Consider the following 14,067-nt stretch of genomic DNA (forward strand, 5'->3'; position numbering starts at 1 on the left):
AAACAGAACATTCATATCTCTTAGAAGTACCAACAGTCATTACTGTGGTTGGATCTCCTGTGTGTCAGACATCATGCAAGGCACTTTACTGATAAACATTTACACTCATCAGTTCCATAGGTGTGAGTCTCTTACATTTGTGACTATAACTCTGTAGGACTTATTTGTTACTAGACACCAGCACAGTACCTGACTATAGCAAGCACTTAATAAATGGTGCCATTACTATTCTCTGCAAGGCTTCTAGATGAATTTTACACCTTATTGAACATCATCTTATTTGAATACTCAAAACCACCTTTGGAGTGAGTTGAGTAGATACTATCTTATTGAGAAATGGAGTGACACTACTTCAAATCTGAAAACTCAGGGATGGAGGGCTCAGGTTCAGCACCAATTTCTTTAAAAAGCATTTACCTTAAGAATTTCTGGTTAAGAAAGGGAAATATAGTCTTGAAAAATATTTTAGTAGAAGGAAAGTCTCAAGCATCTAGTTTTTTTTTTTTTTTTAATCTAATGGACACCATAGGTTTTTAGCTAGTGTTATTTCCCCCTTCCAGTTGGTGACTAGAAAACTGAGAGCCAAAGTTGCCTGAGCTCCAGTGAGTCTAGATCTGCATTTTATATTAAGTTGGGCCACATGAGATTGGGGGAAAATTTTTGATCTACAAAAAATGGCAATTTCATTTGGTTCCACTTAATATATAGCACCTGCCTCTTTCCTACCTCAATCTTACTTCCCCATCTTTCTCTTTGCCTCTTGTTTCTCACTTATTTTTAAATCAATTTCTTTTGTGTCTTTGAAGATTTCCTAAAATCCTCTTTGGTGGTTTAGTTGCTAAGTCATGTCTGACTCTTGTGACCATGTGGACTGTAGGCTTCCAGGTTCCTCTGTCCATGGGATTCTCTAGGCAAGAATACTGGAGTGGCTTTCCATTTCCTTCTCCAAGGGATCTTCCCGACCCAGGAATCAAACCCAAGTATGCTGCACTGCAGGCAGATTTTTTACTAACTGAGCTACAAGGGAAGTTCAGCTCAGTTCAGTCACTCAGTCGTGTCCAACTCTTTGGGACCCCATGAATCGCAGCACGCCAGGCCTCCCTGTCCATCACCAACTCCTGGAGTTCACTCAGACTCGTCCATCGAATCGGTGATGCCATCCTGCCATCTCATCCTCTGTCGTCCCCTTCTCCTCCTGCCCCCAATCCCTCCCAGCATCAGAGTCTTTTCCAATGAGTCAACTCTTCCCATGAGGTGGCCAAAGTACTGGAGTTTCAGCTTTAGCATCATTCCTTCCAAAGAACACCCAGGGCTGATCTCCTTTAGAATGGACTGGTTGGATCTCCTTGCAGTCCAAGGGACTCTCAAGAGTCTTCTCCAACACTACAGTTCAAAAGCATCAATTCTTCGGCGCTCAGCTTTCTTCACAGTCCAACTCTCACATCCATACATGACCACTGGAAAAACCATAGTCTTGACTAGATGGACCTTTGTTGGCAAAGTAATGTCTCTGCTTTTCAATATGCTATCTAGGTTGGTCATAACTTTCCTTCCAAGGAGTAAGTGTCTTTTAATTTCATGGCTGCAATCACCATCTGCAGTGATTTTGGAGCCCCAAAAAATAAAGTCTGACACTATTTTCACTGTTTCTCCATCTATTTCCCATGAAGTGGTGGGACCGGATGCCATGATCTTAGTTTTCTGAATGTTGAGCTTTAAGCCAACTTTTTCACTCTCCTCTTTCACTTTCATTAAGAGACTTTTTAGTTCCTCTTCAGAGAAGGCAATGACACCCCACTCCAGTCCTCTTGCCTGGAAAATCCCATGGATGGAGGAGCCTGGTGGGCTGCAGTCCATGGGGTCATGAAGAGTCGGACACGACTGAGCGACTTCCCTTTCCCTTTCCCTTAGTTCCTCTTCACTTTCTGCTATAAGGGTGGTGTCCTCTGCATATCTGAGGTTACTGATATTTCCCCCAGCAATCTTGATTCCAGCTTGTGCTTCTTCCAGCCCAGTATTTCTCATGATGTACTCTGCATATAAGTTAAATTAGCAGGGTGACAATATACAGCCTTGATGTACTCCTTTTCCTATTTGGAACCAGTCTGTTGTGGCAGTATGGAAATAGGAAAAAAAAAAAAAAAAACTCACACATTTCCAGATATAGCCACTGTGAACCTTTCTGTGCATTGCTTTCCAGAATTTTTCTCTGCATATTTATACACATATTTAAGCAAAGTTGAAAACAGCCTATAGTTATGTCAGTCTGTCTTCCATTTCTTTAACCTTTTCCCATTTAAACCTGATCCTTTGAAGTCTAGTGCTGTCTCACAACTATGCAGCATATTCTTTGACATTTCCTGAATTCTGGCTGCATTGAAGAGTGGGCCTGGCTGAACAGTCTAAAATTATCAACGCTGCCACAGGCCCTGAAGAAGCTCCTAATGGATGCAAAAGGTTCTAAGCGGTTTTGTTCAGGTGATATTTTTGGAGCCACTTTTTCGGGCTTTTATGGTACAATCTACGTTATGCCTTTGTATTGCAGGGGCTGTGGGCAGGACAGCACCAAGCTGCTTGCCCACTGCCCTCCAGACCTGAGTAGACAAGTTCTCTGGGCCCAGTTCTCACAGATGAGACCCAAACAGGAATATGTGCCATTCCCTTCTTTTCTTGTTTCAGTCACTGGCAGTTTCCCACTGCTGAGGAATTGGGGATGAACTGGGCAAGGCCAGGGGTTGGTTCTCCTGTCTGTCTGAATGCCTTGGTTTTCTCAGGCCTGGTGACTTGGAGGGCAGGGCATTGAGCTGAGGATGAGAAATGAAAGAGTCTGGCTCCCGGGTGCCCATCTCTCAGGACACAGCCATCTCCCAGGCAAGAGAGCCATTGTCTCCTCTTGAGAGCTTCTCTCTACCACCTTAAAGAATGCCAGCCCCACCAAGTGGATTAGGAGACCAGCAGGAAGAAGCATTCAGCCCCAGAGGATAAGCCATATATTAATACACAGCTGGTGGAAAGGGTCAGGGTCTGAACATCTGAGGATAGATTCTGGCATCGCATGAACACTGAATTGGCGGTCCACAGACCTGCTTTGGGGCTTTCTCCGTGTTCCAGTGGTAAAGAATCCACCTGCAATGCAGGAGACATACCTGCAATGCAGGGATCAGACACGGGTTTGATCCCTGGATTGGGAAGATCCCCTGGAGGAGGAAATGGCCACCCAATCCAGTATTCTTGCCTGGAGAATCCCATGGACAAGAGGAGCCTGGTGGGCTACGGGGGTCTCAAAGAGTCAGACACCAGTGAGCACGCATACAGACCTGCTTTGTTTGGCCTGCCTTTTTTTTTTTTTTTCCTAGTGGTAAATTTCACATGAAAAACTGACTTCTTCAGAAAAGTCCAAATATCTGGCAGCATCCCATCCCTGTCTGTCCTGCAACATCTGGAGCTAAGCCCGGCCTGGGCATTGCCTGTTCAGATTAGCACAGAACACACCTGTCTTCTCTTGCCTGGGGCCTGCCCCTGAGGGAGTAATTCCTGCCTCAATCTGTGCTCAGGCACTTTATCTGTGTCCTTAACGGCTAAGGCTGATGAATTTAAAGATAAGATATCTAACTCCTGCCTTCTCCAAAGGCAGGAACATTGGGGTGGGAGGGGTTTGCTGGAAAGCAGGGGCATTTGGGGAATCAGCCTGCTGGATTTCCCCAGGTGGCACTAGTGATAAAGATCCCACCTGCCAATTCAGGAGACAAAAGAGACATGGGTTCAATCCCTGGGTTAGGAAGAGCCTCTGGAGGAGGAAATGGCAGCCCATTCCAGTATTCTTGCCCATGAACAGAGAAGCCTGATGGCCTTTGGACCATAGGGTCGCAAAGAGATGGAAACAACTTAGCAGCAGTAGCAGCAAAGCTTTCAAGAAGGAACAGTGGGAGAGGACACTATGTATGGACAGAAAGTCTGAAAGCCTTCCTCTGTTGACTGGTAAAGTGTAAAACAGATAACGGTGGGTGAAAGCAGGATGCGTTTCAGGAGGAAGAGATAGGACAGGAGTGTCCTGACACAGGCCAGGCCTCCCCTTCACCTAATCCTGGGCTGGGTTGTTACATGCATGAGAGTAGGTGTCCCCAAAGAGCTAGAGTTTGTGTTATAATTTATTATGCATTTCAGCAGCTTTTCAGGTAAAACCAAGGACAAATAAGTGATATAAATATTCTAAATGGAATTCCCATCCTTGTCAATGCACAAGTACACATTTGGTAGAGGTTACTGGGGATGCGGAAGGACTACCCTGTTTCTCCCTACTGAACACAACAATATTTGTGTATGTGTATATACATTGTTGAAACAATCCAACTATCAGACATTTGTGTAAGTCTTTAGAGTTACAAAGCTCTTTTCTTGTGCTGTCTTACTAAATTTTCATCATCTGTGAGATTGTTGTTTTTCAGTCACTAAGTCATTTCTGAGCGTTTGTGATCCCAGGGACTGCAGTGCATCAGGCTTCCCTGTCCTTTACCATCTCCCAGAGTTTCCTCACACTCATGTCCATGGAGTTAGTCGGTGATGCCATCCAACCATTTCATCCTCCCAGTTGCCCTCTTCTTCTCCTGCTCTCAATCCTTCCCAGCATCAAGGTCTTTTATAATGAATTGGCTCTTCCTGCTTGACCACCTCCAATTTGCCTTGATTCATGGACCTAATATTCCAGGTTCCTATGCAACATTGTTCTTTACAGGACTTTACTTTCTCCACCAGATACATCCACAACTGAGTGTCATTTCTGCTCTGGCCCAGACTCTTCATTCTCTTTGCAGCTATTTCTCTACACTTCTCCAATAGCATATTGGACACCTTCTGACCTGGGGGATTCATCTTCCATATATTTTTGCATTTTCATACTGTTTATGGGGTTCTCAAGGAAAGAATACTGAAGTCGTTTGCCATTCCTTGCTCCAGGGAACCATGTTTTGCCAGAACTCTTCACTATGACCTGTCCATCTTGGGTGGTCTTGCACAGCACGGCTCATAGCTTCATTGAGTTATGCAAACCCCTTCCTCACACCAAGGCTGTGATCCACGAAGGGGATGAGTTAGGTAAAGCTGATCAAAACATTGCCCCCATATAACAAGTAAGAAAACCATGTCAGTCAGTGACAGAATAAATCATTATTCTTTTCAGATCCACTGTCCACCCTTCTTTCCAAGCTCTCTGCTCCATGAGACCTGTATGAACTCTATCAAAGGGCTCGCATTTTGCTGGCCTCTAGGTTGGGAATTCAGAAATGCTTGGTCAGTCGTGTCTGACTCTTAGTGACCCCATGGACCATAACCAACATGGACTGTAGCCCAACAGGTTCCTCTGTCCGTGAAATTGTCCAGGCAAGAATACCGGAATGGGTTGCCATTGCCTCCTCCAGAGGACTCTCCCAACCCAGGGATGGGAACTGTGCCTCTTGCATCCCCTGCATTGGCAGGCAGAGTCTTTACCTCTATGCCACCTGGGCTTTTAGCAATAAATGGATGGATAATGGATAAAATTTAAATTTTTACTTCTTGGGAATTTCCTGGCAGTCCAGTAGTTAGGACAGGGTGCTTTCGCTGCCGAGGATCTGGGTTTGATCCCTGGTCAGGGAACTAAGATCCCACAGCTGTGTGACATGACCAATAAATAAATAAATAAATTTCTCTTTCTAATTTCAAAATAAGTATGTATAGATACACACACATATATATAAGAATAAATTGTTAAATCCTTAGATTATCCCTGTTAAGACTAGTATATACCTTCTAATCTTTTTCTCTCTGTATCTATTCTGTGCTTTTTCAGTGGTACCCCATTGGCTCAATGGTTGTCTGGATATAAGGATTTTGTTATGTATATATGAAACAGTAAACATTGTGTCTAGCCTATACTATAGCATTACGTATAATAGATGTCAATGTGGGAAAGATTGTGAGGTTTGAAGTTGTTATACACTCGTTTAAGTGATTTCCAATTGTTTGGCACCATAAGTATTACCTTTAGGAACATCTAAATACATAATGCTTTGGAGGGGAGAGTAGAAGCTGAAGCTGAAGCAGAGTAGGTGCTAAAGCAAAGTAGAAGACTTTTTATTTGGGGATGGGGGGTGGCGGGTTGTGGGATTTTAGTTTCCTTACCAGGGATTGAACCTAGACCCTTGGCAGTGAGAGCCCTGAGTCCTAACCACTAGACTGCCAGGGAGGACCCAAGAAGATCATGGTTAAGCACTGCTCTCACACTGTCAGCAATGCCTCCTGAGAGAATACACACACCCTCTACCCCCCCGCCCCCCCTCCCCCACCCCCGCCGTAACTCCACCCACATTGGGTTCTAAACCTTCCATTTGGGGGGGAGGTGTGATTGCACATGATGAGATGCCTAAAGGGCTGTTAGGAGATCTTTCTGTGTGGGTGTGGTGCTTGGGAATCATATCTCTTTCTCTGATGTCCTCAACCAGGCCTGTTGGACCCAGAGGCACCAGAGAGTAGAAGGGCGATGCAGCCCTCCCGGATGGCCTTCACACTGAAGTTCAGAGCTGTGAGTGCCTCTTGAACTTCCAATTATTATTAAAATCTTTTGATTTTAATTAATTAAGAATTAATTTAAAATAATGTGATAAAAAATTGTATGTTCTAAACTCTAAATCCCCTTGGTTAAGAAATGCTAAAGTCAATTAGAAAACAAACTTCTGGGTGCCAGGGGTAAGTTTGGGATGGTCATGTACACACTGCTATATTTTAAATGGATAATCAACAAGGACCCACTGTATAGCACAGGAAACTATGCTCCACGTTATATGGCAACCTGGATGAGGTGGGTGTTGTAGGGGAGAATGGATACATGTATATATGGCTCAGTCCCTTCACTGTCCACCTGAAACTGTCATAACATTGTTAATTAGCTAGAGTAGTAGTAGTAGAAGTAAAGTCACTGAGTTGTGTCTGACTCTTTGCAAGCCCATGAATTGTAGCCTACCAGGCTCCTCCTCTGTCCATGGGATTTTCCAGGCAAGAGCACTGGAGCGGGTTGCCATTTCCTTATCCAAGGGATCTTCCTGACCCAGGGATTGAACCTGGGTCTCCAGCACTGCAGACAGACACTTTACCGTTGGAGCCAGCAGGGAAGCCCCCATGGGGGCTATACCCTAATACAAAAAATTAGCTATACCCTAATACAAAATTAAAAGTTCAAAAAAAAAGTCTTGAGTTGAAAGTGAAATATTTATGGTGCAATCGGGGCCTCAAACCCCAATCCCTCAGCCCAGGAAGAAGTCATCTCTTTGGAGGTCTATTATTGAAAAATACAAAACAAAAAAAGCCACACAACAATCTGTGAAGGAGATAAAAATAGGGTGACAATGGTGAGCCAGGAAAATGCACAGCGAAGGTCTCTGAGATCTGAATGATAAGGAGGCGTATCCTTGTGAACGCCCAAGCGAATGTTTCCCTCAGAGAACGGCAAGAGCAAAGGCCCTGGCGTGGGAATGAGTGACAGAAGGAGAAAGCAGACCAGATGGCAGGGAAGCCACCTGTTCTCCACGCTGGACCCCTGGCTACCACCCAGACTGTGTATCTGAGGCTCAGATACACACATATACACATATACACACATACATACTGGTCCACATTGAAGCCAGCTTGTTAGGCTTATTCCTATTATGGTATGTCCTTTTAAAATAGGAGTTTAGTGGCAATGGCCTCAAATATTTAGAATCTAGCCCAGTAAGTAAGGAAACATTTTCTGGTTATCCTGAGTAAATGTTTTTAAGTCTAGGTAGCACAAGATGCATATAAACAGATTCAGGCTTACTTACTCTTGCTTGACGCACAGTTTCAATGACTGTTAATTGAACAGATAAATGAATGAGATGGGCAATTTTCTTAATCCACAACTGGTTAGAAATAACAATATAATAATAATAACGAATGATGATGATAAAGCATATACAAATAGGGAAAATTTAAAGGTATGTTAGTAATCTGGACCTATTTAGGTTATTAAAAACAGCTCTGAAGTGCTTAAGGAACTTTGGGATTGTCTTTGGATTTTGTAAAATGATCATAAGTAATAAGCCATCAGGAGGTGGTTATATTCAGTTTACTCCCACTAAGAAAGTCTGTGTGTTCTATTTTAAAAATTTATCACATAATTGGTGTTGGAGGGGGTAATAGAGAGGATGTGACCGCTGGCTGACCCTGGAGCTAGACCCAGGCAATTGTAGGCTCCTCACTCCCTCCCCTGTTCTTGGAATGCACAGTCTCCCAGCTGTTTCAAGGACACAGCCTTGGGAGAGTACGGTGTTGTTAAGACCATCTGGGTGATATGTGTGACTGAGCCCAGTTAAGCCTTCCATAGAAACTTTTAAAATTCTGGCAGGCAGGTGCACAAATCTACTTGTTTTGCAGCTGCCCAAGACAAGCCTCATATGTGAGTTTCCCGGCTTACTAACCCTGCTACCTTCCAATCTAAAGTGGTTGCCTCTTTCTAGGGTTCTGCCTGCCTTCTATGTGTGGGGCCAATTAATGAACCAACAATTGATTAAGCATCCTAGACAGAGCAAGACATATAGAAGGACTAGCTCTGCTACTGATGGAACATTCATGTGACAAGGCTAGTAAGTGGCTCAAACTTACTGGCTTTAAAAGAATTCCAACTCAGTGAAATAAACCCAGAACCTATCTTCTTCCTTGAATTCCTACCTAATACTAATGAAGTTTAAAAAAATTTTTTTAATTGTGAGACATTCATAGGAAAAAAAATACATAGGATTAGTGTAACTCAAAGATTTATCACAAATCAATCACAATCAAGAAGGAGACTGCCACCACCTCAGAAATCTCCTCGTGTTCCCTCAGTCTTCCTCCTTCCCACCAAAGTGACCTGCACAGACTTTTCCTTTTTTTTGGCCACAATGCATGGCTTGTGGGACCAGGAATGGAACCCAGGCCCTCTGAGTGGAAGCACGGAGTCCTAACACCGAACCACCAGGAAGTCAGACTTCACTTTTCTTCAGTTACCACTTAAGCATACATTCCTGATCACTAAAATTTCATTTTGTCTGGCTTAGGACTTTTCTACAAGTATTAGAATCAAACAGTATGAAAGTTTGGTCTGGCTTCTTTAACTTAAATTATGTTTGTGAGATGAGACTTATCCATTTTGTTCCATGAGATAATAAATAAATTGTTCATTATCATTGATGCATACTATTTGACAAATTTTTACTACAAGAATGGCAATTGTATAGTAGTATTTCATTGTAGGAGTGTTTCACAGTTAACGTTCCATTCTATGAATCCAAATGGACATACAAGCCATCTTGTGGGCATTTTTGTGTATGCTTTTTGGTGAACATATGGGTGCATTTCTCTTGGGCGGTGGCATGGGAGTGGACATGCATACACTGGGTTTAAATCTCACTGTGGTTTAAACTGCATTCCCCTCAACTGTGATAAATAAACCTTTTACTGTGTTTATTAACTACTTCCATTTGTGAAGCCCCTATTCTAGTCTCAACCATCTTTGTTTTTTTTGACTGTGCCCCATGACAGGTGGGATCCTAGTTCTCCAACCAGGGATTGAACCGGGCCACCTGCAGTGGAAGCGTAGAGTCCTAACCATTGGCCTGCAAGGGAATAACCAAACATTTTTCAATTGGATTATTTTTCCTTTATGTACAGACATTCTTTACAAATTCTGGAATAAGCTCCTAGTCAATTATACGTGCTCCAGATCTTTCCCTTGATTCTGGTTGTCCTTTTCTCCCTGTCAAAAGCATCTTTTTCTTTATGGTTAATGTATCTTGTATCCTATTGAAGAAGTCTTTCCTACCTTGAGTTCATGAATATTTGTCTATTTTGTCTTCTAGAAGTCCTATTGTTTTGCCCTTTGCCTCTAGATAAATTCTCAGGGCGGGGAGGGAATAGGTAGAGAGTAAAGTTTCATTTGTTTCCATCTGGATACCGTTTATTGCAGATTTTCTGTACCTACTGTCTGCAGTGATATTGTTGTAAAGCGAGTATCCATATGTGTTTCTGGGTTGTCCATTTCATTTCATCCTCCTCATCATACAAGTCCTCTGGGCAACAATTATCCCCATAAGGAAAAGAAGGTAAGAAAGTAGCAGAAAACTTTGCTGATTGTGTGGTTGAAATTGGTAACTGGGTTAAGATCTTAATTCTGCCATCTACTAGTCTTGTAACATTGGGGGACATTGTTTGACTTCTCTGGGGCCCCATTTCCCAATCTTTATATTTAGCTCATTTTGTTACAAGGATTAATACATGTTTACAACAGTACTTGTACACAGTAAGCACTCAATAAAGGACCTTAAAAGTCTTCATTACAAGAAAAACATTTTTGTAACTATGTATGGGGACAGGTGTTAACTAGACATACTGTAGTGATCCTTTTAACTGTATATGCAAATAGTGAACAGTTATGTTGTACACCTGAAACATATAGTATTATATGTCAACGATAACTCAATTAAAAAAGTAAAAATGCTACTGATACAAAACAATTGTGTAAAAGTCATGCCTTTGAGGGAAGGTGAATTTAGAATTATTGGGAAGAGGTATAAAGGAATTTCTTAGGGTGATAGAAATATTCTGTATCATGATAAACAGTTTGAGTTTCACAAGCTTACATATTTGTCAAAATGTGTCAAAAGATACATTTACAATTTGCATTCACTTTTGTAAATATTACTTAGAAAATAAACCAGAAGGAAATATTGAACTCTGGTTACTAATATGCATGCTGAAGAATTTATAGCTGAAGTGAACTGACTTTTAAAAATTAAGCAAAATAGTGGATTAACAAGAAAACTGGTAGGATAGATACATAATAAAAGCAAGTAGTATAGTAAAATGTTTATTACAAAATCTAGGTAGAATGTATACACATATGTAGTGTAAAAATATTTCCACTTTTCTGCATGTTTAAAAATGTTTATAGGGTGCTTGTTTCGGCAGCACACATACTAAAACTGGAACGATACAGAGAAGATTAACATGGTCCCTGTGCAAGGATGACATGCAAATTCATGAAGCATTTAAAAAATGTTTATAGGGAATTCTCTGGTGGTCCAAGGACTCCAAGCTGAAGGGGGCATGGGTTTGACCCCTGGTTTACTGAGTGTGCACACGCGCACACACACGAAGAACTAAGAGCCTGCACAGCCAAAAACAAACAAAAAAATAATAAAAACAAAAATGTTTATAGTAAAAGTATAGACAAATGGAAAACATGTATATATAATGTAAAATACCCTACACACGTAAAATATTATAAATAAATATAAAATACTTGGCCATGGCCAAAAAAAAAAAAGCAGTCATGATCTCTAATCTGCCATTTAAAAACTCATTCCATGCCCTAGCCTGATGTATAAAATAAAATTTATTCCACTTAATACCAATATGTATACATTTTTACAGTAAAAATATCAATGAGTTTGATCACAGGGTACTGCCCAAGTCCCATTGGAGTATCTGCATCTTACTTTCTAAAAATATAAATTTTTATATTCTGAACTACATCTGGCCCCAGGGACTCAATAAGGAATGTGGACATGTATTAGCACAGAGATTGTAACTTTGGACAAGATACTGTGTGGCCTCTAGGTGGGCCCATCTAAATCAGTCAGTTCTACCTTGTAGGACAACAGTATGCCGATCAAGTTTGCTGAAGGAAAGCAGTTTAGAAGTTTATGGGTAAGCACAGGCTGTGCTTTATAGTGCTGAGTTATGATAGCCTTCTGTATTAGGATTGGAATGAAGATAGGAAAGTATGTTCCCCTAAAGGGACAAATTATAGACTTTATATGCCCACACCCTATCCACCCTTTTGCTAGTGGTGAAGAACTCACCTGCCAATGCAGGGGACATAAGAGATTCAGGTTCGATCCCTGGATCAGGAAGATACCCTGGAGGAGGGCATGGTGCCTGGAGAATCCCCAAGGACAGAAGAGCCTGGCGGGCTACAGTTCACAGGGTTCCAAAGAGTTGGATACGACTAAAGTGACTTAGCACACACAAAGTAATATAAAACCCTACAATCCAAAACCAGAATCAAACAGATATCATCTCTGACCTGTAAATGGAATCCATTAAAAAAAAAAAACCTCCTGACTGAACCGGTATTTTGCCTTTTTCATTGGACCATAAAAGGGAGACCTGAGACCTTCTCCAGGTTTTCTGAAATTTCCATTTGTCAGATCCTTGTTGGGAGTGATAGGAAGGCATTGTGGATAGAGTTAGATCCATATCCCATACAGAGTCCATACCTACTGGGGGAGACTCAGCAGGACCAATGAGCAACTAAGGCCTGCCCTGGGAGTCCCTGAGATGACTCTGCCTCCTGCCCAGGGCCAGAGATAGAGCTGAGCTCAGTGAACACATGCCAGCAGATCCCTATCACTGGTGGACTCTGCTGTAGAAGTCGCTCCCAGGAGAGGTGCTGCTTGCTCACTGTCTCCAAGGGCTGGATTTTAAGACCAGCACCCACTGGCAAAATCCTTCTCTCTCCAATAATAAGAACAGGCCCACTAGATTTGATTTCTAGTGCCCACTCTCAAGCAATATGTGTCAGCCCTTGGACTAAAATGACCAGCATTTGAGACTGTGGAGTAATGACCTCAGACTTCCAAGGTTCCAGATGAGTCCAATCAAAGCTTCCCACTCATCTCCCAACACCAGAGGCTTCCAGTGAAGCTCTCATGGTTAACATGCACTCCTCGTGTGCCAGGTACTGTTCTATGTGTTATATATATTTTAGCTCACTTTAACAGAGACCATTATTCCCATTTTACACACAGCAGACAAAGGCAGGGAAAAAGCAAGGGGCAAAACAAGACACTGGTGTCAGGCAGTTGGACGTAGGAGATAGTATAAGTGACCAACTAACTTTTCAGCCCCAGAGAGCCTGGCTCTGGTTTCCTGGAAGCAGTACTCCTGAGTTTTTCCCCCTTATGGCCAGAAAAGGAAACCACCCTAGTTTCAGTGGGGCACTTCCACTATTTGCTGGCAGCTGAGCAACAAATTAACTTGTTAAGCCTTTTCCTCGGCTGTAAAACCAGGGCCATTTGACAGAGGGAAAGGGCCTGGGTATTGGAATAAAACCCAAGTTTGATCCCAGCTCAGCAACTCTAAGGAATCCTATGTCCGCTAACCTCTCTAACCTCCACTGGAAAGGGACCCTGCTCTTTCCCCAAGAAAGTGAAAGTGTTAGTTGCTCAGTTGTGACCAACTTTTTGCAGCCCCAATGGACTGTAGCCTGCCAGGCTCCTCTGGCCATGGCATTCCCCAGGGAAGAATACTGGAATGGGTTGCCATTTCCTCCTCCAGGGGATCTTCCCCACCAAGATGGAACCCAGGTCCCCTGCATTGCGGTCAGATTCTCTATGGTCTGAGCCACCAGAGATGCCCTTCTGGGGGAAACGTTTGCTCCACACATAATTGGGCTGTTACTTCCATCAGCTTCATGATGGGGTCTCCCTGGGACAGGTCTTCTCAAAGCCAGGATGGAAAAACATGTGGCCACACCTGGAATACAGGGCAGAGCAAAAGAAATAAGGGTCAAGTTTTGCCCAAGCCCGGACAGGCAAGTGGGAGGTTCTGGTGGTGAGCAGCCCTGCGTTTTTCTCAGCCTGTCGCAGATCCAAGGCTCCAGCTGGCCAAGTGTCTGTCCAAGCTACCAGGACAGAAGGCATCTCCGAGCCTGAAAAGACCAAACAATCCTGGCTTTGTTTTGGAAGGATTTGTCCCTGAGTTTCCAGTTGGCTTCTACTTAAGTCTCAACGTCACTGACCTTTTCGGTCTCAGAGTAGCTAAACCAGACGATTCAGGTTCTTGGGTAGGAGAAACCTGGGGAAAACGAGGAGCCCCGCTAGGCCGCCCTGGCTGGGATCCTGGGGCCTGTGATAAGGCGGGGCGGGCGCGCGGCAGCACAGCCGGGGCTCAGGGCGCAAGGGCCGCCTGCCTACCGGGCGCGGGGGCATTCGCCGCGGATCCGGCGCGGGGGGGCGCTGTCTGAGATCTCGCCCC

The 14,067-nt window shown here is 43.3% G+C and overlaps 1 non-coding gene across 1 annotated transcript; it reads left to right on the forward strand.

The window, feature by feature from the left end:
* The first annotated feature begins 10,979 nt into the window (after positions 1-10,979).
* LOC113894853 lies at positions 10,980-11,086 on the forward strand. The gene has a single exon (XR_003511691.1). It is a non-coding gene; the product is annotated as a U6 spliceosomal RNA (small nuclear RNA).
* The last annotated feature ends 2,981 nt before the right edge of the window (positions 11,087-14,067 follow it).

The sequence above is a fragment of the Bos indicus x Bos taurus genome, chromosome 6 (genome assembly GCF_003369695.1).
Source record: "Bos indicus x Bos taurus breed Angus x Brahman F1 hybrid chromosome 6, Bos_hybrid_MaternalHap_v2.0, whole genome shotgun sequence".
Classification (NCBI taxonomy): Eukaryota; Metazoa; Chordata; class Mammalia; order Artiodactyla; family Bovidae; genus Bos; species Bos indicus x Bos taurus.